This window comes from Protopterus annectens, chromosome 8.part0 (genome assembly GCF_019279795.1).
Source record: "Protopterus annectens isolate FY-2018-M chromosome 8.part0, PAN1.0, whole genome shotgun sequence".
Classification (NCBI taxonomy): Eukaryota; Metazoa; Chordata; order Ceratodontiformes; family Protopteridae; genus Protopterus; species Protopterus annectens.
In genome coordinates, this window is record NC_056741.1 from 1,443,420,023 (window position 1) to 1,443,446,821 (window position 26,799).

The window sequence follows — 26,799 nt, forward strand, 5'->3', positions numbered from 1 at the left end:
GTTTTGTTTTCAAAACCTTAAAAAGACTTTTTCAGTTTCTAAACTAGGCAATGGGGGTTCATATAGCTGTTTGATTTCTATGTCCTCAAAAATTTTTTTTTAAATATTTAAATTTCCGTGACTGAAACCAAAACTTTTATTTATCCACATGCCCTAGATTTGTCAAGTTTGTATGTACACACTATTTTATTTGGCAACTTGTTTTATATATAACATGGTTTTAACATTTTGTTATTGTATTATTATTATGAGTATTTAGTTGTTTATTGTCTTCCTAGTGCTTTTTTTAGTGCTGGGACTTTAATTCAGATGAGGTTCAACCATGTGACTTGCTATTCTCAATTAGTGAACTGTTTAAATGTTCTCAATGAAGGGGAGGCACTGTTTGCTTGTTTGTTCTTTCTGAAGAAGTCAGACTGTTAGCTGACGAAAAGCGTATGGTTTTAATGGCTTAAAATAAATCTGTGTTTTATCGTTTATATCGAGTTGGACTTTATATCTTCAGTGGAACTGAGACTTGGGCCAGGAGTGTTCGGTGAGTTTATACAGAGTACCAAATAAAGCAAATACTAGTTTAGATATTTTTAAGAACAGCCAAAACAATTATTAGGGGTACAAATGTTTTGTTATATTGGCAGGCTAGAAATGCATTACTGCCCATGCCTGAAATATTTTTATGCAAGTGTCTCTCAGGATTTGTTTTTGTGAGCTGTGCACTAGACAATTAAGATTATAAGCGTGTCTCTATTCTGTTAATGTCTCAGTTTTCACTAATACTTTAAGTGTACCTGATATCTAGGTTTGTCTGTAATCTGAGAGCTATACTGGTGTCTTTGTGAAAAAATATATTCACAAATCTAGCCTCTGCTACCAAGCAGGCCACTCTCAACCCGTACCAATAACAAAATTATGGAATACCTTCCCTCACACTATAACCTCTGTATCATGTACTAACTTCAAAGCTGTTCTAAAATCTCATCTAAAAGAGCACTGGGCCTCACTAATATCTCTACTCTAACCACCCTAAACCTATCTTCCACCATACTATCTGTAGTTACAGCCAACTACATTGCTTGTAAGCCTATATCTCAGCTGTAATCTTAGGTACTGTTATGCATGAGTAATATCTGCTAGCTTAACTATTAGGATACTTGCCATTTTAAATGGCACTGATGCTATAAGTGTGTAGTACATACTCAACTGTCCTTCACCTGAATATGTTCATTTTGAACTGTTTGTCTTACTGCTATTGTTAAACAAAGTCTACCTAGACTTCTTGTTATCTTGTAATTAAATGTTCTTTATTGTGGAGCTTTTCTCCCCGGGCTTCCACTGAAAAAGGATGGGTGTCCAGTCGGACTTTGCTGGTCAACAAATGTAAATAAATAAATAAAATGTCATGCATGTCACTTGAGTTATATAGTTCTACTTCAGAAAATATGTATTAATGCACGTTCTCAATTTGCCAATGCCTCAGGATAATAGTAGCAGTAACTTGTAGCACATCTATAGTATCATTGCAGCCTTTGTATGTTTATAATCTCTTGCAGTTAGTGTGCTATTTTGATTTTACAGTATGATATTGGGATTTCTAGCTCTACAAATGTTCATTGTTGGGATATGGTATATCTGTTTTTGTGATTTTTTTTTTTTTTTTTTTTTTTTTTTGGTGGTTAAAGATGTGAGATCTTACATGCTTTGGTGATGACTGTTCATGACATGTCTGAAATGTCACATTCTTGTAAAAGTATTGAGTGCCATAGTTTAACTTTTCAAGGCACCTTTGCCAGGTACAGACAAGGGTGTAGGACAGAACACTTCTGAAGTGGTGACTGAAATGCAGGTAGTATTGTCATGATGTAGATGTTCGTAGTCTCCCATTGCTGCAGTCCTGACTAATGGGTACTCCGCTGCCCTCCATCGGCCCGAATACCAAAGGGCTAGATCTGGCGTCGGTCATGGCACCCGAGACTGACGTGGTGTCAGTATAAATGCGCATGACCGACGCCATAACTTCAGTCTTTCTTGCCGCATTGTCCTGAGCAGAAGCAGAATTTGCAAGTGCCGTTCGGCGTTCTGGAATTGTCGGTTTTCGAGTTTCAGACCGGAGACCAAGTTGGGCTAAGTACCCCATTGGGGACATTTTATTTTTTGTCTTTTTCTTGTCTCAGTATTGTCGGATGTCAGAAAAAGTTAACTGTATTTCTTGTGGGAAACAGATTCCTCATAGGGATTACCATTCACTCTGCATTCCTTGTTTAGGGCCTGAGCACGACGTTGTTGGGTGTCGCTTTTGTGCTACTTTTAATAAGCGTACTGTTAAACGTCGGTTGGACTGTGCTAGGCTGGTGTTTGGTACCCGTTGTAATTACAACATGCCGTCGGATTCTCCGACTGGCTCTTCTAGGAAGCGCAAAGAAAAGTCTTTGCGGTCCAAGCAGGATGGGGCATCCGCTCCGGACGTCGGTCCTGTTGAACCACTGGCTGCTTCAGTGGCTCTTTCTGACGGTGTGCCTGAGTGTCAAGGGGAGCCTTTGTTACTACAGGGGGTGGCTTCTCCTTTGTTAGGCCAGGTTGAGGGTGCTCCTCTGTTGTCTGTGGATCCCTCCCCTCGTAGGGTGGTTAAGCTTCCTCCTTCTCTAGGCAAAGGCCATTCTAAGTCCAAATCTGCCCCTGCGGGTGCTTTTCCCCAGGGTCCAGCTCCTAGGAAGCACATGCTGAAGATGGCTGAAGATTTGATTTCTTTAATTAGGGGTTCCATGCCTCCCCCTCAGAAGAGGCCCAGGGTAGAGACAGAGTTGGAGGGTTTGGTTCAGTCTTCCATTGAGTCTGATTCCTCTGTGGAAAGCCTTCAGGATTTCCCTCCCTATTCTGATTCAGGGGCTGAGGATGCTTCTCCCTCTGCGTCCCCTCCAGAAGATTTTTCTTTCTCTGAAACTTTGCATTCCATGAGGGAACATTTCAAATGGGAGGGCCAGGATTATTCTGATTCTCGTAAAAGGCTGAGAGAATTTTTGTTTTTGCCTCAGCACAGGCCCTTGGCTATTCCTCCTGTCCTGGATGTTCAGGATGTGTTTTCTGAGGCTGCCCTTAACCCGGATTCTCTGCCTCCTGCCCCTGTTAAACCAGATAGATACTACAGGGTTCCGGAAGCTCACAAGTACTTGTTTAAGAGCCCTAGGGCTGATCCTGAAACTATTTCTCAAGGCCCCAAGGGCGTTAAGGCCTCTGTGGTTAAGAATCCAGTTCCTCTGGACAAAGATGCTAGGGCCCTGGATAGGTGGGGTAAAAAACTGTATACCTCTTCTACTTTGGCTATGAGGGCTTTGAATTGTCAGTTTCATATGCTCAAGTATCAGAATTTTTTGTTAAGTCAATTGAAATGTAAAGTGGATGCTTTAGCTGAAGGTATTGACTGTAAGGAGCTTCAGGATTTAGTGCATGCTTCAGACCAGGTTGGGAAGCATTCTCTGCAGTGTGGTTTTGATGCTTTACAAGCTTCTTCCAGGGTGGCTGCTACTAGTTCTGTTGTTCGCAGACATGCCTGGCTTAAAGATCAGTCCTTGTCGAAGCATGTTAAAGCTCGTATTATGGATGCTCCTTTGCAGTCTGATGTTCTTTTTGGCCCTCCTGTGGAATTAGTTTTGAAAAAAATGGAGGAAAAAGCTAAATCTATGCAGACAGTGAAGGAATTTTTACAGGTTCAGCCTCCTAAATTCAATAGGAATTGGCCTGCTAAGGGATGGTCTTTTCCCTCTTCGGATTTTCATTCTAGAGGCAAGTCGAGGCGTAGTAGAGGTAGGGCTTCCTTTCAGGGCCCTGTTACTTCTAGGTCTTTGAGTTCCTCTACCCCTTCTGCTGGGGAGGGCAAGGGTCAGTCCTTTCGGAAGCAGACCCAATGACCTGTGTCTTCGGCTGCCGGACTCTGCTTTGCTGGCAGCTCCTCTGGGCGGAAAACTGGGACTTTTCAACGGAAATTGGCATTTGGTTACCCAGGACAAATGGGAGTTGGACATTGTAACTCGAGGCTACAAATTTTATTTTCACACTTTCCCGCCTTTCACCGGTATGCCGGATGTGCCTCATCAGCAAAAATTGGAAGCACAGGCACAGATTTCTTCTCTGCTCCAGTTGGGAGCAATACAGGAAGTTCCTTTGGCGGAAAGGGGCACAGGGTTTTATTCCCGTCTTTTCTTAGTGCCAAAGAAAGGAAATACTTGGAGGCCCATTCTGGATTTATCCATTCTAAACACCTTTCTAGAAATTCTGAAATTCAAGATGTTAACACTGCAACAGCTGTTGCCTCTGCTGGGCAGGGATCACTGGATGGTGACTTTGGATCTCAAGGAGGCCTATCTTCACATTCCTATCAGGCCCAGTTGCAGGAAATTCCTGAGGTTTCGGACTGGGAATTTGCATTATCAGTTCTCTGCATTGCCCTTTGGCTTATCTACTGCGCCCAGGGTATTCACGAAAGTCCTGGCTCCAGTAATAGCTTTTCTCAGACTACGGGGAATTCAGATTTATCCCTATCTGGACGATTGTTTGATACTGGCTCAAGACAAGCACAACCTACTTCGACATCTGCAGTGTGTGATGACAGTTTTCAGATGCCTGGGGTATTCTGTGAACGAAATAAAGTCCAGTCTAGTACCCTCACGAGATGTGTTTTCTGGGTGTGAGTCTGAATACAGCGACTCAGATGGCATTTCTTACCCCGGACAAACAAAGAAATCTTCACCAGTACTTCCTACAGCTATCAGTCCTGTCCAGGCTGACTGCAAGGACAGTCCTTCAAGCCTTGGGGTTCATGGCATCTTGCATTCTAGTACTTCCCAATGCCAAACTGCATATGCGGAAGCTACAATGGTATCTCAAAAGCGTTTGGACTCAACACAGCCACGATTTGGACACTGTCATTCGGATTCTTCCTTGCATCCAGAAGGAATTTGTGTGGTGGGCTCAGGAATGTCACCTAAACAAGGGACTCTGTGACCCAACCAGAGGCAAGTCAGATATTAACGACAGACGCCTCGGAGTCAGCCTGGGGTGCTCATTTCAAAGGAAAATGGATTCAAGACCTTTGGCCCCCGGAGTTGCTTCACTTGCATATCAATATGAAGGAGATGCTGGCAGTTCAATTTGCCTTAAAAGCATTCAAGGATCTGCTTCGCCCGGACTGGTGTTGGTTCGAACAGACAACACAACTGTCATGTGGTACATCAACAAGCAGGGGGGAACTCATTCTTACCCTCTTTGCAGACAAGCAATGCTGTTATGGGAAACTGCTTTGGATCTGCACATCACTCTTCGAGCACAGTTTCTGCCAGGGAACAAAATTCGTTAGCAGATGTTCTGAGCAGACAAATGGTGGATCCTCACGAATGGAAGTTGGATCCTCAGGTGTTTGATCAGTTGACCATGGCTTGGGGAACTCCAGACATAGATCTGTTCGCTTCTCCTCTGAATTTCCAACTACCTCTGTTTTGCACAAGGCTGTTTCATCCGAAAGCCTGGAAAATAGATGCACTATCCTTCAGTTGGAGCAACCTTCACGTGTATGCCTTTCCTCCTCTGCCTCTTCTTCCAAAAGTCCTGTTGAAAGTCAGGAGGGACAAACCGTGCATGATCCTTATAGCACCGGATTGGCCTCGTCAGCATTGGTACCCTCTGTTGAGGAGTTTAATTCAGGAGGCCCCTTGGCCATTACCACGGATTCCTCACTTATTGACTCAAGAAAACAATCATTTTCTCAATGTCAGGGTGCGATCCCTGCACCTGACAGCCTGGCACATTCAGTTTTAGAGAATGAGGGCCTTCAGCTCCCTCAAGTTTTGGATGTTCTTTTGGAAGCCAGGCGTCCTAGTACTCAAAGTTTATGCTGATAAATGGAAGAGATTTTTTCTTTGGAGTTCAGCTAAAGGCTTTGAGGTCACATTGCCTGATTTGAGTTGTACATTGCAATATTTGACTGTTATTGGACAAGGGTTTGTCTTTCTCTTCTATTAAAGTGCATGCTGCAGCTATTTCTGCTCACTATGCTGGTGACCCTCCTTTATTTTCACATCCATTGCTTAAACAATTTCTTAGAGGGGCAAAGAATATAAGACCCCCACGGAGGGCTCCTATTCCTGCTTGGGATCTTAATTTTGTTTTGGAGAAGCTGACTCTGCCTCCTTTTGAACCTGCAGCTACGACTGACTTGAAGTTGTTGTCTTGGAAGACTGCTTTTTTGTTGGCTGTTACTTCTGCTAGAAGGGTATCTGAATTACAGGCTCTCATGGCAGTGGAACCTTTTCTGATTTTTCACAGGGACAGAGTTTCCTTACGTACTAATCCTACTTTTCTGCCTAAAGTGGTTTCTAATGTGGCATTGAACCAGTCTATACATTTGCCTACTTTTTATGCTGACCCCCAAACTGAAGGGGAAAAAGTTTTGCATTCTTTGGATGTACATAGGCAGTTACGATATTATTTGTTCAGAACCAAAGAGTTCAGAAGTTCTCATCAGTTGTTTGTTTCATTTGCTGTGACTTCCCGTGGAAAGGCTGTCTCGAAACAAACTATTTCCAAGTGGATTGGCCATTGTATTGCTTTTTGTTGTTCTCATCATGGTAAAGAGGTTCCAGTTGGAATCAGGCCTCATTCTACTAGGGCTACGGCCACATCTACTGCTTTTTTAAGAGGGGTAGCTACTAAAGACATTCTAGAGGCTGCTACCTGGAGTTCTGTACATACCTTTACGAAGCATTATCATTTGCCTCTTTATTCTACGTCTAGGGCTGGGTTTGCCACTGCAGTCTTACAGGGCATGTCTACAGCTCCTCAGGCTATTTAGTTGTCCGACCTCCCTTTTTGTTTTTTCCGTGGCTCTGGGATTCTACCCATTAGTCAGGACTGCAGCAATGGGAGACGACGAACATAGTATAGTTTTGTACCTACCATAAATGTAGATGTTCGAGGATCTCCATTGCTGCAGTCCACTTTTCCCTCCCTCCTTCCCCCTTTTTCTTTTTAGATTGGGGTTTTTGGGTGGTGTTTTATTTTTGCGTTCTGACATCTGAGGCAAGAAAGACTAAAGTTATGGCGTCGGTCATGCGCATTTATACTGACACCACGTCAGTCTCGGGTGCCATGACCGACGCCAGATCTAGCCCTTTGGTATTCGGGCCGATGGAGGGCAGCGGAGTACCCATTAGTCAGGACTGCAGCAATGGAGATCCTCGAACATCTACATTTATGGTAGGTACAAAACTGTACTTTTATATACTCATTGCTACTGTTTAGATACATTTCGTGCTACAGTTTGAAGTGTTTTGCAAGTAGATTTATTAAACTGGGTTTGTTTATCCTCAGCATGAATTCTGAGATATAATCAAGAGTACTTTGATCATACTGAAAATGTCATTTTGCAATGAATCGCTCCCTTCTGTAACACTGGTTAGGTGGGCAAGTGAGTACCAGAGGATTGCAAGTGTCATTGTCGAAGCAAGGGAGTGAGTAAAGTGATCATGCAGGCCTTTATAGTTAACAAAAGGAGCAAAGTTGAGTAGAAGGTGCAAAGACCAGAAATTTCCAGTGATGTGGGTAGGTTGTGGGCCTGTTGCCCCATATCGTAGATGTTCAGATGGTTCTACTTTTTCTTTCTGCAGTACAGCCCCATTTCTTTCTATGTAAGTAACATCACTGTTTTGGAAACCTAGGTACAGAGTGCCTAGATTATGATTAGGACAGAGATATGGCTATAGATGGCTTTCCAAAGAAGAGGAAATACAACATTTTTCAGCCAAGTTGGGCGAATGCCTTTGACTGACTTTCTGTGAGTAGGCACAGAGTGAAATATGCTTTCTGCAAGTTATGTATCACAGATTTCACAATCCATCATGGTGGCCGACATGATCTGCAACAACATGCCAACAGAGAAACACAGGCAGAATTGCAAGCATGCAGCTGGAAGGACTATGACAGACTTCTTCGGACCTCATAGTTTAGCGAGTACAAAGGTTGTCGAGGCAGAGGTTGGTTTTGTCACTCCTTGCAAAATACAACTTGTATTTGCAGCAGAAAAACACATCCTGAAGTTTATGAAGAAATGTGAAGATAAAGACATTCTCAGGAAAATGACATGTGGAGCAAGGAAGGCAGCCTGTATTGCATGGGATGTTCTATGGCCTCATTACCAGAATGATACTGGTTTGCCTGCTAGAAATCACTATTCCGTGTGTATATGGACCAAAGCCCAGACATGGGTGATGACAAACTGTTGGTGATCCTTGTTGGTTACCTTGACGAAAAGGCAGGGAAAAATGTAATATGGTTCCTTAATGTGTGTAAGGAACTGGACAAGAATTGTTTGATGCTTTAAGGGTGGGAGGATGGCCTAATGGTTAAGGTGTTTGCCTTACAAACACAAGGCGCAGGGTTTGAGTCTCACAAAGGATAATTATCTAGGCTTGAAATGGCTCGCAAGGGCAGTTAGCTTAGTATGAACCTATGAACCTATGTCCACTCTGACACAATTTAACATTCCAGTTTAGAACATTGTGGCCTTTTCTTCAGACAATGCCGCCTCAATGATTGGAAAAGACAATGCTGTGCTATCTCGTTTAAAGGAGGTGAAGGCTAACATTGTAAATGTGGGGTGTCTTTGCCACCTGGCAGATTTTATTTATTTTATTTATTTTTATTTTACATCTGTTGACCGGGCTGGTCTAACTGGACGTATGTCCATTTTCAGTAGAGGCCCGGGGAGAAAAGCTCCAATATAGGCAATAGTATCTTGGCATACAATATATGCAATAGAAGGACGTTACATTACATTATTTTATATTAGATAAAAAAGTGTGTACAGAGTCACCTAGAAAAAAACATTAGATAACACATAATACAAAAAAGAAAAAATACAAAGAATAGTTATTTTAAATCAGAGGCCTGGTTACAGGCATACAAACTTATGCTTACTTACAGTACAGTAGAGGGTGAGTTCTTTTAGAGAAGTGTTGAAACAATGCTGAGAGGAAGTCTCTTTTAGTACTAGGAAGTGGTTAGCATTCTAGTTACAATAGATAGGCATAATAAAACAGAGCAGATAAGTAAAGGGAGTGGGAGATGAGCAAAATAGATTTTAGTCAGGGTTAGAGCAGGGACATAGCCAGTGTGTGTTGAGATATTCATTAAAATATTTTTTGAAGAGTAATGTGGAAGAAAGTGATGGGAGTTCCTTAGGAAGCTGGGTCCAGGTTTTTCCCACTGTTGGAGAATAGTGAGTCCCCGGCCTTGTTGTTACATTTAGTAGTGGAGACTAGAAGCTTATTAGCAGAGCGTAGTGTTGTCAGATTTGTATATGGGGTAACCAGACTAGTGAGGATAGGAGTATTGTTAGGATGGTAGAGAATCTTTTGGGTAGTAGCCAGTTGAGAAAGTAGTTGGTTCTGCAGTTCTAGCTATCCTAGCTGTTTAAGGTTGTGACAGTGATGGGTTCTAAAAGGGGCGCCTGTGGTAAATCTGGCAATGTTATTATAGCTGGTTGCAAGTTTGCTAAGGTTGTTTTTAGATAGGTTGGTATAGATGGCAGAGGCATAAAACAGGGTAGAGATAAGCTGGGTTTGGGCAATGGTAGTTCTAGCTAATGGTGTGAGGAAGGGATTGATTCTATAAAGGGAGCCTAGTTTTCTGTTGACTGATTTTATAGTAGTATTAATATGATCATCATAGCTAAGGCTGTGGTCTATTGTAATTCCTAAGAGTCAGGTTGTAGTGTCTGGGGATATGGTAGTTTCATTGTTAGAAGTTACTGTGAAGTGACATTGTGGAGACCTTTGATTAGGAGCAAAAAGCAGTAATTTAGTTATGGGGTTCAGGAGGAGGTAATGTTGCATGAACCAATTTTCAACAATATGAAATAGTTTGGGTGAGGGACTGGAGTGAGGAAACAGAATTGGCAGTGCATATTAAAGTTGAATCATCTGCATATTGTATATTGGCTTCTAGAATTTTAGAGTTAAGATCATTAATAAAGACTGAAAAGAGAAGAGGGCCTAATATGGAGCCTTGGGGTATTCCAATGTTGACAGGGAGGGGTGTGGATACATTATTATCCCAGAGAACAGCTTGATGTCTGTTATCTAACTATGATTTAAACCAAAGTACTGCCTGTGGGTCAAGAGATAGGGATTTTAGTATATCAATAAGTAGGTGATTAACCATGTCAAAGGTTTTCGACAGGTCAGTAAATAGTGTAGAGGAAAGAGAGTTATAATTACAATGATTGTTAACACAGTCAGAAAAAGATAGCAAGGCAGTGGTTGTACTATGGTGAGGCCTAAAACCATGCTGACAGTTAGCAAGTAAATTATTAGAGAAGATGGATGAGTAGCTGTCGGTGGATACATTTTTCCATAATTTTTCCTATTGGAGAGAGTAACACTATTGGTCAAAAGTTAGACATCTCTTTAGAGGAACCACCCTTATGCAGAGGGATGATGTGTGATCCTTTCCAGATGGAAGGGATTGTTCCTTCTGTAATTGTTCTATTTATAGGGATGGATATAGGATAGGCAATGGCTTTAGATGCAATTTGTAGGTATTCAACTGGTAGATGGTCAGCTGAAGGGGTACATGGTTTGAGTTTTTGAAGGAGGGAGCAGATGAGGGATGTTGGTACTGGTTGAAGATGAAAAGGAGCTGGGCTATTACTGACTGACAGGTTAGTGCTAACAGGGGGTAGTGTATTTGCTAGAGTTTGAATAGCTTCAGTGAAGTAGTTGTTAAAGGCATCAGCAATTTGCTTAGAGTTATTCTGGGTTATACCTGATGGGGTGGGAGTTTTGGAGTGCCCTGGCTGATGCAGTTTGTTAATGCCTGACCAGAACTTTTGTGGTTTATGCTGGTGGGGTTGTTGTAGGTGAAGGTAGAAGTTTTTTTTTTTGTCTAGCAGAATTTCTTTTTTAGTGGTATTTCATAACATCTTAAAGTAAAGATGGTCTGCTGGGTTTTTAGAAGCTCTCCATTTGGCCCATATTTTATTACGTAGGAGAATCTTTTGTCTAGTTTCTTGCCATGGAGCAGTTTTGGTCCTTATTCTGGTAGAGCGAGGGGGGGGGGGCATGGCAATCAAGGATGTGTAGGAATTTTGTATTGAAGTAAGATACTGCTTCATCCAGTTGAAGAGGATGTAGTGGTGACCAGTCACATGCCTTAAGTTCATTTAGGAGGTTTCTGGATTAAAGTGTTTTTTTGAGCGTGAGGTTTTGAAAAGATTTGGATTGGGGCTATGGACTTTTTGTTTAACTATAAATGTTAGAGTGGTCAGGTCTCTCAACAGCAGGTACAAATACGACTCCGTCATTGTCCACGCTGGTGTAAACTACCTGAGACGTACCTCCTTGGACTACATGAAAAGAGACATTGAGGAGCTCTCTGATTATGTAGCCCAGGCAGGTATGACCCTGACCTTGAGCAGTATCCTACCTTCACCAAGAATGATGCCACAATACAGAGATAAGATGATCAGCTTTAACAATTGGCTTAAACTCTGGTGTCATTCAAAGGGGATCCAATGTCTGTCTGCCTGGGATGACATGCTGGACAAGCCACGCTGCCATGAGGGACGGCTTGCACCTGTCACCCCTGGGATTCGGATATTGGCAAAGGCTCTTGCCACCCCATAGTGCCTTTTTAGGCAAGGCTCAAATTCTAAACCTACCACCCTAGAACACAAAAAAGAAAAAACTAAGGGTAATGCTGCTCAATGCCAGAAGTCTAAATCTCAAAATGCACGCACTCGAGGCCCTTCTCAGTATGGAGAACATCGATCTCTGTGCAGTGACAGAAACCTGGTTCAAGGCTCCTGAGAGCACCCCAGCACTATCAGGTTTTACCTCTTATCATGCGTTCCGGCCCCAAAATCCGGACAATACCAAGAAAGGAGGGGGGGGTATCCATATTCATCAAGGACACCCACACCTCAAGACTGGTGGCAACGCACGATGCATCGGAGACCATCCAGGTGCAATTAACCGTAGGCAAAACTGCTCTGCAAATTGTAGCATGTTACAGGCCACCCTCACAAACTCAGGAACCTCACATGGCCTTCCTGAAAACACTAGAGGGGATAAATGTATCACCAAACACCATCATACTAGGTGACTTCAATTACCCTAATATAGACTGGGAACACTACTCAAGCCCAAACACCCTAGCCCAAAAGTTCCTGGAATTCATAAACTCAAATGCCATGGAACAACTAGTCACCATCCCCACAAGAGGAGAAAACATACTTGATCTCATCATCACGAACATGGGAGCACAATGTTCAACACCGAAGTATACCCCTCACTGGTGAGATCAGATCACAAACTAATCTCACTGGAGGTCCTCATCCCACCCCACCTGAAATAAAAAGACCACAGTAAAGAACTTCTCGAAAGCCGACTTCACACTTCTAAAGACTAGTGTGGTCTCCTTTAAGGCCCCGAGCAGTGGAAAACAGTACTCAAGCCGCTGAATCACTTACAAATGCCTTCTACCAGCACCTGCAGGACTGCATGGATAAGGCAATCCCAAGCAAAACAAAGACTCTTTGTACCAAAGGCAAGCGTCCAGTCTGGTGGACCCCAGCCATAAACAAACTCTACAACAAAAGGAGGAAGCTACTACAAGATAGAGCAAAATCCTTAAAAGGTAAGACACCCTTGATCACTAAGTAAAAAACTAAGAGCTCTTATAAAATCATCCAAAGCAAATTTTGAGAGAAAAATAGCTAAAGACTCAAAAGACAATCATAAGGCCGCCTTTAGCTATGTTAGAAACCTGGGAGGAAACTCCCAGATATGCTCAGAACTAGTTCAAAATGATGTGAAGATTACTGATCCTACAGACATTGCCAACATACTAGCTGACTGGTTCAGTGCAAACTTCTCCCCCCCTCCCCCCCAAAAGGAGAGATATCTATACCAAGCGATTGCAGCCCCCCAAACATCTCCAATGCCCAAGTGAGAACTGCTCTCTCCAAAGCAAAAAACACAGCATCCATGGGACTGATGGTGTCCCCGGCTGTGTGCTCCACGAACTCAATGAGGAATTAAACCCACAGCTAGGACAGCTGTTTAATCATAGTCTTACCTCTGGATACGTACCCAGCGAGTGGCGCACTGCAACTGTGGTCCCACTTCACAAGGGCGGTGCCTCCACCGACCCTGGAAATTACCGGCCCATTAGCTTGACAAGCCTTATCTGCAAAGCCATGGAGAGGATCATAATGGACCTCATAAATAAAGACACAGGGAATTTGCAGACTTTGGATCCATCCCAGTTTGGCTTTGTCAAAGGCAGATCATGCCTTCTAAACTTGGTTGACTTTTTCAAAACAGTCACCAAAGCCATTGATGAGGGAAAGGCAGTCCATACAGCCTACCTCGATCTGGCAAAGGCCTTCGATACAAAACCCCACTCAGGTATCATTGAAAAACTCATCAGCTTAAATGTTAACCCATACATCACAAGATGGGTTGCAAACTGGCTGAGTGACAGAACCCACAGGGTCAGAGTTGCTGGCACCATGTCAGACTCAAAGCCTGTCACAAGTGGTGTACCACAGGGCTCAGTCCTGGGCCCACTCTTGTTTGGCATCTACTTTTCCGAAGTACAAGCAAACCCAGGAGGGTTATGGCTGACAAAGTTTGCAGATGACTGCAAACTGGGCGCCATAGTAGAAAACACATCTGACACAGATATCCTTCAGAAGGGTCTCACAGAAACGGATAACTGGTGCCAGAGCCATGGCCTAAAGTTAAATGCCAAAAAATGCATAGTCATACCCTTCGGGAAAAACAAGGTTACCCCTAGCTACCAAATAGGTTGCAATCCACTGAGCACAGAAGAAGTTATCAGGGACCTGGGGATCCAGGTTGATAGTAGTCTGTCATTCGACACCCATGTAGCTAAAGTAGTTAGGAAGACCTTCTACATTGCCCACCTTATCATGAAGGGATTCTCATCTAGATCAAGGGAGGTCATAGTCTCCCTATACTCATCACTCATCAGACCATCATGAAGGGATTCTCATCTAGATCAAGGGAGGTCATAGTCTCCCTATACTCATCACTCATCAGACCAATGATTGAGTACAATGCCCCATTCGGAATGTATCTGACCCGACACTTGCAGCAGCTAGAGAGGCCACAAAAGTTCCTCACCAAAAGGATAAAGGGTCTCAAACATATGTCCTATGCTGCCCGACAAAGAACTCCAGCTCTATTCAGTCGCTTACCGCTTGCTCAGAGGTGACCTTTGCCTAACATACAAGGCCATGTCAAACCCAGATTTGATGAATATGCTTCACCTCAAAAAATCTAGATCCGTCAGAGCCACAAGGACGGGAGACTTAAACCTCGACACGGCTATTAATAGGACGTGCTGGAGGGATAGATTCATCACCCAAAGACTCCCTATGCTGTGGAATAAAATCCCGGTATATGTGAGGCAGAGCACCTCGCTGGCCTTGTTCAAGAGAAATCTTGACCAATGGATGGGAGATCGCAGATATACCCCAGGGATTACCTCAGTGTCACTGCTCGACAGAGGCACAGCAAAATAATGGGTATAGTTCCCCATACTAAAGGGGTGGCGTAAGCCACAAAACTATGGGCTAGGCTTGTAAATGCCCTCGGGCAGATAGCCTAGTATGAACCTATGAACCTATAATGTTGTCTGGAAGGGTACCTGGTTTATATGTATCGGGGTGACAATTTATAAGGATCCAGTCTAGGGTGCTTTCTTTATTGCTTGGTTTATGGATTCTAGTAGGGTGGTTACAATTTGGGTAAAGCCATATAGATTAATGTGGAAGGTAGGATTAGGTGAGCTGCAGGTATCCCATTCTATATTAAAGTCACCTGATACTATGGTTTCCTGAGGTAGGTGAGTGGAGAGGCAACTGAGGATATTTTCCAGAGTGTTAATATTATTTCCAGGGGGCAGATGAGAGCAAATTATGTAGACAGATTTACAGTTGTTGATTTGAAGTTTGACACTAAGGATTTCCGCATTGGTATTTGAGGGCAGGTATGCATTAAAGGTTGTAACTTGAAGTTCGGATTTGTAGAGGATGGCTACTCTCCCAGCCTTTTTGGTCATCTGATCACATCTCAAAATGTTATATCCAGGAGGGGTAATTTCCTGGTCCTGAGTAGTAGGCTTTAGCCATGTTTCTGTAATAGAGGATGTCAAATGAGTGTACTTCTAAGAGTGCATGAAGGTGGGTTATTTTATTGTTTATACTATGGATGTTAAGATGGGCTATCAGGAGAGAGTTAGTTTACTTGTGAAACTGATTGTGTTTGCTAGTGGGTAAGGTGAAGTTCACTAAGTGAAGAATGTTCATAGATGGTTAGAGTGTAGGGAATAGATAGTGAAACTAGGATAGTTGTTATGAGTAGTAGGTATGTGTAAGTAGTTTTATGCATTTGAGCCATCAGGAGGATGTGGATATGAGCTGGAAAAGATTGAGGGAGAGAGTATGCTATAAGGTATAGTATAGAAAGTGGTAGGAGAGAAAGGTAGAACAGTGTATAGGTTATTAATAAGTATAGATCGAGTGGAGAAGGTAGAGTTAGGTCATATAAGGTGTAAAGTAGTTTTAAGGTGTAGGAAGAAGTAGAGGTGAGGTACCTAATGGGAAGGAGTTAGTGGTTGGTTGATGGGGGATGGGGTGTGGTTACAGGAGTATAAGGGTAGGTGCACTGGGGGTGGGTGGAATTTGGGAGTAGGGTAGGGGAGCGGAGTGAGCCCGCAGGGCGAACGGAGCGGGTTGGAGCAAGTAAAGATAGAGGAGCAGAAAAAAAGTATCAGCAGTAGGTATCCAATAATGAAGGTAAGTGGGTAAGTAATGAATACTAAGGGAACCCAGAAACTAGGCTAACAAGGTGAAAACAAAGAGTTTGAGAAATAGCAAGGAGGGAGTGGATATATAAAAGTAAAGGGGGTAGGGAGTATGTATTTTAAAAATGGAAAGTACAGCCAGCATTAGGTACTGAGGCCACTGAAGAAATATTATCTTTCTAGGTATGTTGTGAACGTGCTGCCACCTATTGGTAAAAAGTGGTATAAAAGGATAGTAGACAGAAGAGATTTATTGGTCTTGGGTGGAACTAAGTGGTTTGAAGGGTTTAGGGATTGGAGGGGGAGGCAGTAGCAAACGGTCTGTGGAAGGCTGCTTAAAGAACGCACACTTGGGAGGGCATACAAGCACAATAAATGGGTATTGATAGTAGCTGAATGATAAGTTTAGAGGTAATTTCTTTGGCTACATACATTCACACACAGTTTGTTATAGGGAGTCCTCACAGTAGGTTGCTTAGTAGGAGACTCAGGCTAGCAGGCAAAATCTGGGAGTTCTTCTAGGTTTAAGCAGAAGATCTTCCTTTTGAATATATAGGCAGGGAGGGAGCACCCGGGGTGGATTACTGTAAAATAAAACAGAAGAGAGAGACACAGTGGGTTAAGTTATTTAAGAGTAGCAAAACATGAGTGCAGAGGGATTGGCAGAAGAAAAAAGTAGTCAAGAGTCTGAGGAGGTGGATAGTCAATTAGTATACATTAAGTAGTGAGTAAGACAAGGGATAACATAAAGTTGAGGGGTAGAAATTATTGGGAGAGTAGATGCAAGAAGTGGTAGTAGATAGCAGAAGATAAGGTTAAAGTACAGCAGAGAGGCAGTCAGTAATATAGTCACTCTACATACCATGCAGCTGGATAAAAAGTACAGGTATAGCAGAAAAAACACTAAAGCACTTATTTAACAGTGTGATGCAGTATAAAACACGGTTAGAAAAAACACTCTCTCTATGGCAAAATACATGTCTAGTAGGACAACTACCCAAACTATAAATTAAAAAAATACAATATGGCAGTGTATGGGTCAAGAAAAAGTACAAAAAGCTCTATGGTCCCGCCAAATTTGGGTGTCCCAGCCCAATAATTTTTACCAGACTCACTCGCTCAACTGCCCAAACTATAAATTAAAAAAACACAATATGGCAGCATACGAGTCAAGAAAAGGTACAAAACTCTCTATGGTCCCACCAGATTCAGGCGGCCCAGCCCAATAAATTTTAACAGACAGAGAAAATGAAATAACAGATATACAGAAAGCCAATAATTGCTGTAAATAAACAATTCCACATGCAAACAATGGAGCAACAGGTAGTGTAATTCACTACATTAGAAATTGATGCTAAGGGGGACAAATATTCCTTTTACAGATTCACGGTAAAATGCAAATCAGCTGTTATGTCTACAAGAGTCGCAAACAGGAGAGCTAGTGGTTTTGTTCGCCACTACTATTTGTAGTCTAGGGGCAGTAATATTCACTTTGCTGTCGCAGGGTAAGACAGAAATCAGCTATATTGCAACATAATCACTTATGCCGCAAATAAACTAGTAGGTTACACATTTGGTGCTCAACGCGCACCTATATAATGAAAAACACATTTTTCCAGCGTTAAATCACAAGTCAGTAATATATCTTACATAAGACCCATATCATCAGTTTAACAAGTAGAAAACACACTTTGCTGCTCTTCTAGCTAAAAGGTGAGCACTCCGTATTGAAACCTACCAGAAGGGGAGCCTGAGCAGCCTGACTGCAAGACCAGAAGCGGGGAGATGTTGAACGCTGTTGGCGTATTTTAAAAATGGCGCCACAGTAATGTGACATCTAGAAATAAACTCTGGGGGAGGGTAGCTAATAGGGGAGGGGATATATAGAAAGGTAGTGATAGGCTATAAGGGGGGGAGTGAGAGTAGGAGGGGAGAAAGAGAAACACAGTAGGTGGTAAAGCTAGAGGAGCAGAAAAAAAGTATCAGCAATAGGTATCCAGTAATGAAGGTAAGTGGGTAAGTAATGAATACTATAAGGGAACACAGAAACTAGGCTAACAAGGTAAAAAAAGAGAGTTTGAGATATAGCAAGGAAGTAAAGGGGGTAGGGAGTATATATTTTAAAAATGGAAAGTACAGCCAGCTAGGTACTGAGGCCACTGAAGAAATATTGTCTTTCTAGGCATGTGTGAAGGTGCTGCCACCTCGTGGTAGAAAGTGGTATAAAAGGATAATAGGCAGAAGAGACATATTGGTCTTAGGTGGAACTAAGTGGTTTGAAGGGTTTAGTGATTGGAGGGGGGCGGGCAGTAGCAAACGGTCTGCGGTAGGCTGCTTAAAGAACGCACACTCGGGAGGGCATACAAGCACAATAAATGGGTATTAATAGTAGCTAAATAATAAGTTTAGAGGTAATTTCTTTGGCTACATACATTCACATACAGTTTTATAGGGAGTCCTCACAGTAGGTTGCTTAGTAGGAGACCCAGGCTAGCAGGCAAAATCTGGGAGTTCTTCTAGGTTTAAGCAGGAGATCTTCCTTTTGAATATATAGGCAGGGAGGGAGCACCTGGGGTGGATGACAGAAGGCGAGCCTGAGCAGTCTGTCCGCAGGACCGGGACCGGGGAGATGTTGAATGCTGTTGGCGTATTTTAAAAATCACTATGATCTATGTAGTAAGGCTGTTGTAAAAGCACTGCAGTCACCAGTTGAACTTATATCTGATGTGTACTGTCATTTCAGTTCTAGTGCACAAAGACAACAAAAACTGCAAGAATTTACTTTATTCAGACACTGACCCCCTCAAGATTATTAGATATGCGCCTACTAGTTGGCTGAGTCTGTGGAAAGTAATTAACAGAACCCTGGCCAGGTGGCCAGCTCCAAATTTGCATTTTTTTGTCTGCAGAACCATGGTCTACTAAGATTGACTTTATCTTTAAACACCTATAGAGTCATGAATTGCATATGATTTTTATGTTTCTTAAGTATGCACTGGAACCTTTACTGGAGTTCAACATTCAGCTTCAAAGCCGAGGAATTCAGCTTCTGACATTGCATGCCAGTGTGCATAAACTCCTGCAGCAGTATGCTGGCAGACTCCTCAGACCTGCAGCTGCTATCAGACTAACCAAACATGGTCCTGTTTCAGTGCTGACTGACAGTAGCTCTGTTCTGTCAAACAGTGAGCTGCATATTGGCTATAAAGTTAAACAGTACAAGAGTAGCCATGAGGAGGATATTGCCGGCACAGTTAATGAATTTAACTTTTATAAAAAAGTTACAGCATTTTATGCTGCAATGCTGCAGAAAATGCTTGAAAGGTTTCCCATGCAGGATCACTTAATGAAAGATGCTGCATTAGTTACTAATCAGGCAAAAAAAATTGGATATTTCTTCAGGACTTGTTAGGGATGTTGGTTTCCATCTGGGTGTCTGTGAAAATGTTGCTGAGGTTGAACAATTAATTTATGACTTTACCCAGTATTTATTTTATTTATTTTTATTTTATTTTACATTTGTTGACCAGGCTAGTCCAACTGGATACATGTCCATTTTCAGTAGGGGCTCGGGGAGATAAGCTCCAATTACACTAATTCAGGAAATAAAAATTTAATACATTGTCAATGGAGATTAACATCAAGAACTTACAAAGTTTACAAAACAATACAGTACTACTAGAAACATATTTACATAGGAAAGGGTTTGACAATCCTGTAGAAGACAAGGAAAAAAGAACAGATTCAAACTAATTATTATGGTTGTTTTGAAGTATAATGCTCAAAGTGAAAAAAAAACACAACTTAGTATATATACAAAGTGGAACACATGGTCACAGCAAGTTGATTGTTACAGAATACATATTCAATGGTAGTTACCAGAAGAGGCAAGACTAGAATCAGAGTAAGGAAGCTTACTATCCCACTTTAAGGGTATTGAGAGGGAGGAATACAGTAAGGCTGTACATGGGGAGTGTTAGTCTGGATTACTACACGGGCATAGCCGTTGTGATTTAAGGAGTATTTTAGTTGTCTTTTGAAGAGTGGTAAAGATGTAAGTGATGCTAGTTGGCTGGGAAGCCTATTCCAGGTTTTCCCCACAGAATTAGAGAAAAGAGAATCACCTGCTTTGTTGTAGGACTTCTGGATGGTTACTAGTAATTTATCTGCTGAGCGAAGGGTAGTAAGATTTTTGTAGGGGGAGAGCAGGCTACAGAGAATAGGAGCATTACTAGGATGATACAAAATCTTATGGGTGGTAGTAAGTTGCTGAAATTGTAGCTGGTTTTGCAGTTCTAGCCATCCTAGCTGTTTAAGATTTTGACAATGGTGGGTACGAAACGGGGAGCCAGTGGCAAATCTGGCAATGTTGTTATAGGAGGTTGCCAGTTTAAGGTTGCTTTTGGAAAGATTAGTATAAATGGGGGAGGCATAGAGGAGGGTAGAGATCAGATGGGTATGGGCAATGGTAGTTCTGGCTTCGGGGGTAAGGAAAGATTTTATCCTGTAAAGGGAACCAAGTTTTCTGTTTACAGTTTTAAGAGTTGAGTTAATATGGGAGTCAAAGTTCAGGTTGTGGTCAATTATTATGCCTAACAGTTTGGTGGCTGGGTCAGGTGCTATGACAGTACCATTGCTGGATGTAACTGTGAGATCTATTGGGGAAGATTTTAGTGTTGGAGTAAATAACAATAATTTTTTTTTTTTTTTTGGTGTTTAGGAGACACCATTGAAGGAACCAGTTTTCTACTAAGTTAAATACAGCTTGGGTGATGGATTGGAGTTCGGATGAAGATGAGGCAGCACAAATTAGTGTGGAGTCATCTGCATACTGTATGCAGACAGCTTCAGGAAGATTTACATTTAGATCATTAATGAAAATAGAGAAAAGGAAAGGTCCCAGGATAGTGCCTTGAGGGATACCAAGGGTAATAGGGAGATGTGTGGATAGGTGATTGTCCCAAAGGACAGCTTGCTGTCTATTTTCTAAGTAGGACATGAACCATTGTACTGCCTGTGTGTCAAGTGAGAGTAATTTGAGTATATTTAAGTGTCTGATGGTTAACCATATTGAAGGCTTTAGAGAGGTCAATAAAGAGTGCAGAGGAAAGCATGTTATTACAATGTTTGTTAATGCAGTCAGAGAAGGATAAGAGAGCAGTGGTAGTACTATGGCAGGGCCTAAAACCATGCTGGCGGTCAGCTAGTAGGTTATTTTGGTGAAGGTGATCAAGTAGTTGCTAGTGGATGCATTTTTTCCATAATTTTGGTTAAAGGAGAGTAAGGCTATGGGGTGAAAGTTAGAGAGTTCGGTTGAGTTACCACCCTTGTGAAGTGGGATAATGTGAGAGATTTTCCAGAGATGGGATGGAGCCTTCAGTGATGGTTCTATTAAATAGGATGGAAATGGGATCGGCAAGTACTTTTGCTGCAGTTTGCAGGTATTCAGCTGGTAGGAGATCAGCTGAGGGGGTACATGGTTTAAGTTTGTGAAGTAGGGTGTAGATGAGGGATGTAGGAACTGGCTTTAAATGAAAGGTAGGGGGTATCCTAGCTAATGATGGGAGATTTGAGCTAACATTTGGTAAGGAGTTGGCTAGAGATTGTACGGTTTCAGTAAAAAAGTTATTGAAAGCATCAGCGATCTGGCTGGGACTGTTAAGGGAGAAACCTGATGGGGTTGGTGTCTTGGAATGGCCTGGGTGTAGAAGTCTATTTATACCTGAGGTTTTTGTTGATGCTTTTCCTGGAGTTTAAAGTAAAAGTTTTTTATCAAGAAGTATTGATTTTTTTTTGTGGCATTTCTCAGCTGTTTAAAGTTTTGATGATCTAATGGGTTTTTAATGTTTCTCCATTTAGACCAGATTTTATTTCTCAATAAGATTTTCTGCCAATTGTCTTTAGTGAGTCATGGAGCAGCTTTACTTCTAGTTCTATAGTGCAGGTAGGGGCATGGTATTCCAGGATTTGTAAGAATTTAGTGTTAAAATAGGTTACTGCTTCCTCAAGAGGGAGTAGATTTAAGGGTGACTAGTCACAGGCTTGAAGCTTTGCTTGGAAGCTTGCTGGATTGAAATATTTTTTTCCGGGCAGTTTTAAAGATAGTTTGGTTGGGAATAAAGATTTTTTTGTCTGATTATGTAAGTAAGGGAGTGATCACTAATATCAGGAAGGGTACCTGCTTTATGAGAGAGAGGATGGCTATTTACTAAGATCCAGACTAAGGTACTTTCTTTGCTACTGGGTTTATGGATTCTGGTTGGGGTGGTAATTGTTTGGGAAAAGACATAAAGGTTAATAGGGGTTGTAGGTTTGGGTGAGGTACAGATATTCCAATCTATATTAAAATCACCAAGTACAATGGTTTCTTGTGGGAAGGATGTAGAAAGCCAGCAGAGGATATTTTCTAGGATGTTGATATTGCCTGGAAGTAGGTAGGAGCATATAATGTATATGGATTTACTAGCATTGATCTGAAGTTTAGAGATAAGGATTTCAGCATTACTATCTAAAGGTAGTTGTACATCAACATGTAACTCAAGATTTGTACAGAATTGCTACCCCATCCACCCTTTTGGTTGTTCAGTCTAATCTTAAGATATTATAGTCAGGTGGGATGATTTCATTGTCCTTTGTTACTGGTTTGAGCCAAGTCTCTGTTAAACATAGGATAGCAAATGAATGTATGTCTAGCAGAGTGTGTAGTTGGCTAATTTTATTGTTTAAGCTACGTATGTTGAGATGTGCTATGAGCAGAGAATTAGGGGTGCTAGTAGGGGTGAATGAGGTGTTGGTATGAGGTAGGTGGGGTTTATTGGGGTGTTGTTGTTTGGTCCTGGGTTGGGATGAATGTCACCGTGAAGTAGAGGGTGTTTAAGACTATATGTAAACCTCAGGAGTTTACAGAAAATGTTTTGTGACTTCCTGGCTTGGAGGTAAGTAATATGGGCTACCCTGTGAAACTTTGGCAAAAGGTAGGTTGAGGTAGATGTTATTTTAGAATGGCTTTGGAAGGCTAGCTGACTTAGTAGTAGTGTTTGTTTTAAGGGATGGTGGGACCCAGTATAGTGTAGGTCTTCATATAAGGTAAGGATATAGGGTACAGATAGAATGGGTAGTAGAAGAAGTAAGAGAGACAGGTTAAAAAGTTTTGGTTTGTAAGTTAAGGGCACAGTAGCAGAGAAGACAGAATAGAGTCAGAATGTAGGTCTTGATAATGAGTTTGGAGTGAGATAGTACTTCAGGGGTAGTAGAATGATTAGTATGAAAAATGGGTGTGTAGGGATTTAATGTGTGAAGTGAGTACTGGAATGCTATTGGTTAACAAGGGAAGAAGTATGGCCTGAGAAGTGGGAATTGGTGGTACGGTAGGGGAGCAGAGTGAGCCCGCAGGGCGAACAGAGCGGGTTAGAGCAGGTGAAGGAAGATTCTGCAGAGACAATCTGTGAGCAGCAGAATTCCTGAGGCACTCTTGGTATTTACAGGTGAGTAGGGTGTGATAATGCAACTATTTGGTAGTTGAGGGACAGTAGAGTGAAAATGAGAGAAATATAGCTGGATGGAGGGGGGGGGGGACTGAGAATAGTGTAATACAGCAGAAAGATTGGAAAGTAGTCTAGTACGGGAAAAGTGGGGTGAAGGATGCAGCACAAGCCTAGGCTAGAGTGCCACCTAGTGGGCAAAGAGTAAAGTACAGCAAAAGGTAGCTGTAGCAGAGAATAGCTGGTAGAGATGGCTTAGATAAGTCAATGGAGAGAAAATCAGTTATTTAAGGGGTAAAGAGGGGTATGGCTGCTGGATTCCTGGCTTTGTCACTAAATTACATACAACACTAGGTAATTACAAAAAAGTTCAGCTTATCATTTAGGTCTAGGGAAGAACGTACTTTTTATTCTCTTTGGAACCTGGAAATGTGTACTAGGGCAGCAGGTTTATTTGGGCTGATGCTAGAATGGCTGAAATTAAATGTAAGGGGTCCTTAATGACCAGGTAGGTAGGTTCCCAAATCTTAGTGCAGTAGAGGAGGTAGAAAGCTAAGAAGGTTAGAGAGAGAAAAAAAAAGTACAATTAAGTGTTAAGGCAGCAGTAATGTCAAATTTGCTCAATAACAATCAGGGTGAAGACACAGATTATTACAGTGATAAAAAGAATCTTGGATGCATAGACCTTTTGAGAATGCTAACAAGTTACATTCTGAGCTAGCACCTGAAATACAACTATATCCCATTAATACATTTAGTTATGTTTAGAGAGATGTGGTGACATCTAATAAGCATGCAGTTCTATGCAGGGACATGAGATTTGAGGTTTTAGCCAAGTCTCTGTTATGGTGATGACATCAGATTGAGGATACAGGGAACCTGACAGGTCCAGTGGATGGGCCCGTCTCATGTGTGTCCAAGTACTGGACACACCTTCTGAGGGACCTCTGCATTCATGAGAAACTGCCACTCTTTAAGTAGCTTGTGATGAGACTACTTTGCTTGCCACACTCAAATGCACAAGCTGAAAGAGCATTTAGCATGGTGCAGAAAGTGAAAACTGAACTGTGACAGTCTCTCCATGTAAAAACATTGAACTCATTATTAGCAGTGAAAATGAATGAAGAACTATACTGCTGTGATCTTAAGCTGCCAAAACATGTGTTAAATGCTATGCTGCTAAGAAAGCCACAGCAGCATACAATAGGCCTACATCTGGTGTATCTAATATATGATAGTGTACAGTGCAAGAACAGCATCCTAAAATGACTTTAAAACATTATAAACACCTTACCCTCCTTTACTTATCACTTCATAGTTTAGTCTGCTGCAAATCCTCCTTCCTATATATCTCCTACTTCCCCTACAGGTTGTTTCACTAAAAGTTTACTTCAGCTCTCTAACAGGTCCAACAACTTACTTTTCCTAGTCCTTTACCCACTCCTCACTCCATCCCAATCCTACTTCCCCACCTTAGGCCATGGCTATTGCAACCCCCTCTATTTTCATCTTGACTCCATTACTTCTCCTTGTCATTCTTGCATCTTGTACTACTCCATTACCACTTGTCCATACAGATCCCACTAATCCCCATACTAACTGCATCTCATCTCTGCAGTACTCTATTACAATCTCCTCCTCTACCTTTTCCATGAACATCTCAGCCTAAATTCAAACTCCCCCCCTCACTCTCTAGCATCTAAAACCAAGACTAAGTACTTGACTTACAACTCATTTAAATTCAGACTTTAACTTCATGTAGCCCTGCTTCTATCAGGAGACGTACATCCAAATCCTGGGCCCATCCATCACCCCACCATGCATAACTCTACCTCTCCCTACTTAATAAATTCATCCTCTCCAAGCAAGCACATTTCCTTTTACTCTATGAATGCCCGTAGTATTCTAAACAAAGTTAGTGAAAATCCATGCCTGGATAGCCTTCCACACCCCTGATGTCATCACCCTAACAGAGGCTTGGCTAAAACCCCAAACCTCTGATAAAGACATTCTCCTCCCTGGTTATAATATACTCCACATAGATCGCAAAAACAAACAATGGGGTGGCATAGACATCATCTACTCCAACCATCTCACCATTACAAGTATTATGAAATCTATCCCATCCTTTTCTCCCGCTGAACTACTTACAGCTAACCTTAAAATCAATGACCACACCACTATCACAGTAGCAGCCATCTATATTCCTCCAGGAGACAACATTCCTGTGCTTGAAAATATTCTTTCATATGTTTCTCAACACATCCCCAATGAAACTATCCTCCTTGGGGATGTCATCATTAACTGGTTAACTCTCAGTAATCAAAACTCTAATACTCATATTAATTTATATGGCTTTACTCCGTTAATCTCCCAACCTACTCATACAAACAACTCTCACACATCTAGTACTCTTATTGATTGGGTACTTGTATCTAATCCTTCCAAATATCATAACCCTGAAACCCTACCAAACACCCCGAGCAATCACTCCCCTATAAAAGTGCTTAGGTTCACTCCCCACTTCTCAAAACCTCCTAGATTTATCACTTGTCACAAACTCTCTAACTTCCATCCAGAAACCTTTAATGCCCTCCTCTCTAAAGTAAACTGGAAATTCCTTACCCAACTCCCACTAGAAGAAGCAGTACTAGCTTTCAACTCTACCCTCCTTAGCATCTTAGACTCACTTGCTCCCCCTCGCAAAGTCCGAATTAAGTCCACCATATCTCTGTGGCTTTCAAAAGCCACTCGTACCCTTGTATTAACTAGAGACAAATTATGGAAAAAATGGTCACAAACTAAGCTCCCTGCAGACTTGCAAAAATATAAAGAAATAAAGAACTCGGAAATCTGACAAAAAAACAAAGATAAAAAGGACTTCTATAACAAACCTCCCACAGCCCTAAAATCTAATCCTAAAAAATTCTGGAACTTATTAACCAAATATTACATCCCAGTAATCTTAGCTCCCCCAAGCCATGCCCAGACAAGACATCTGAAGAAACTGTCACTATCTTCAATACCTATTTTATCGATTCAATATCTAAGCTACTGAATCCTAACCCAAACTCATCTACTATTAACATCTCCAACTTTTCTGAACCTAATCCTAATACTATCTCCTCAAATACCTTCTCCCTCAAACCTGTACCTACTAGCTACATCAAAACTCTACTCTCTAAATTAAAACCATGCTCAGCATCAGCTGACAATATTCCTTCCACTTTTCTTCTACTAGCAGCTGACTCTCTTGCTCTCCTTGTATCTATCCTAATCAATCGCTCTATCTCTGAATCTACAGTCCCTTCTATCTGGAAACAATGCTACACTCTACCTATACACAAAGGAGGTAACTCCTCTGATATCTCCAACTTTAGACCTATTGCTATCCTCTCCGCTCTCTCTTAAGTACTAGAAAAATGTATTCATAAACAAG

The 26,799-nt window shown here is 41.8% G+C and overlaps 1 protein-coding gene across 2 annotated transcripts in view; it reads left to right on the forward strand.

Annotated features, from left to right (window-relative positions):
* Window positions 1-386: 386 nt before the first annotated feature.
* LOC122809494 (apolipoprotein A-IV-like) overlaps window positions 387-26,799 on the forward strand; it is a 110,255-nt gene continuing 83,842 nt past the window's right edge. For both annotated transcript variants that reach the window (XM_044081046.1, XM_044081045.1), the window contains exon 1: window positions 387-535. The gene's annotated coding sequence lies outside the window, so the exon portion shown is untranslated. The remainder of the gene's footprint in view (window positions 536-26,799) is intronic.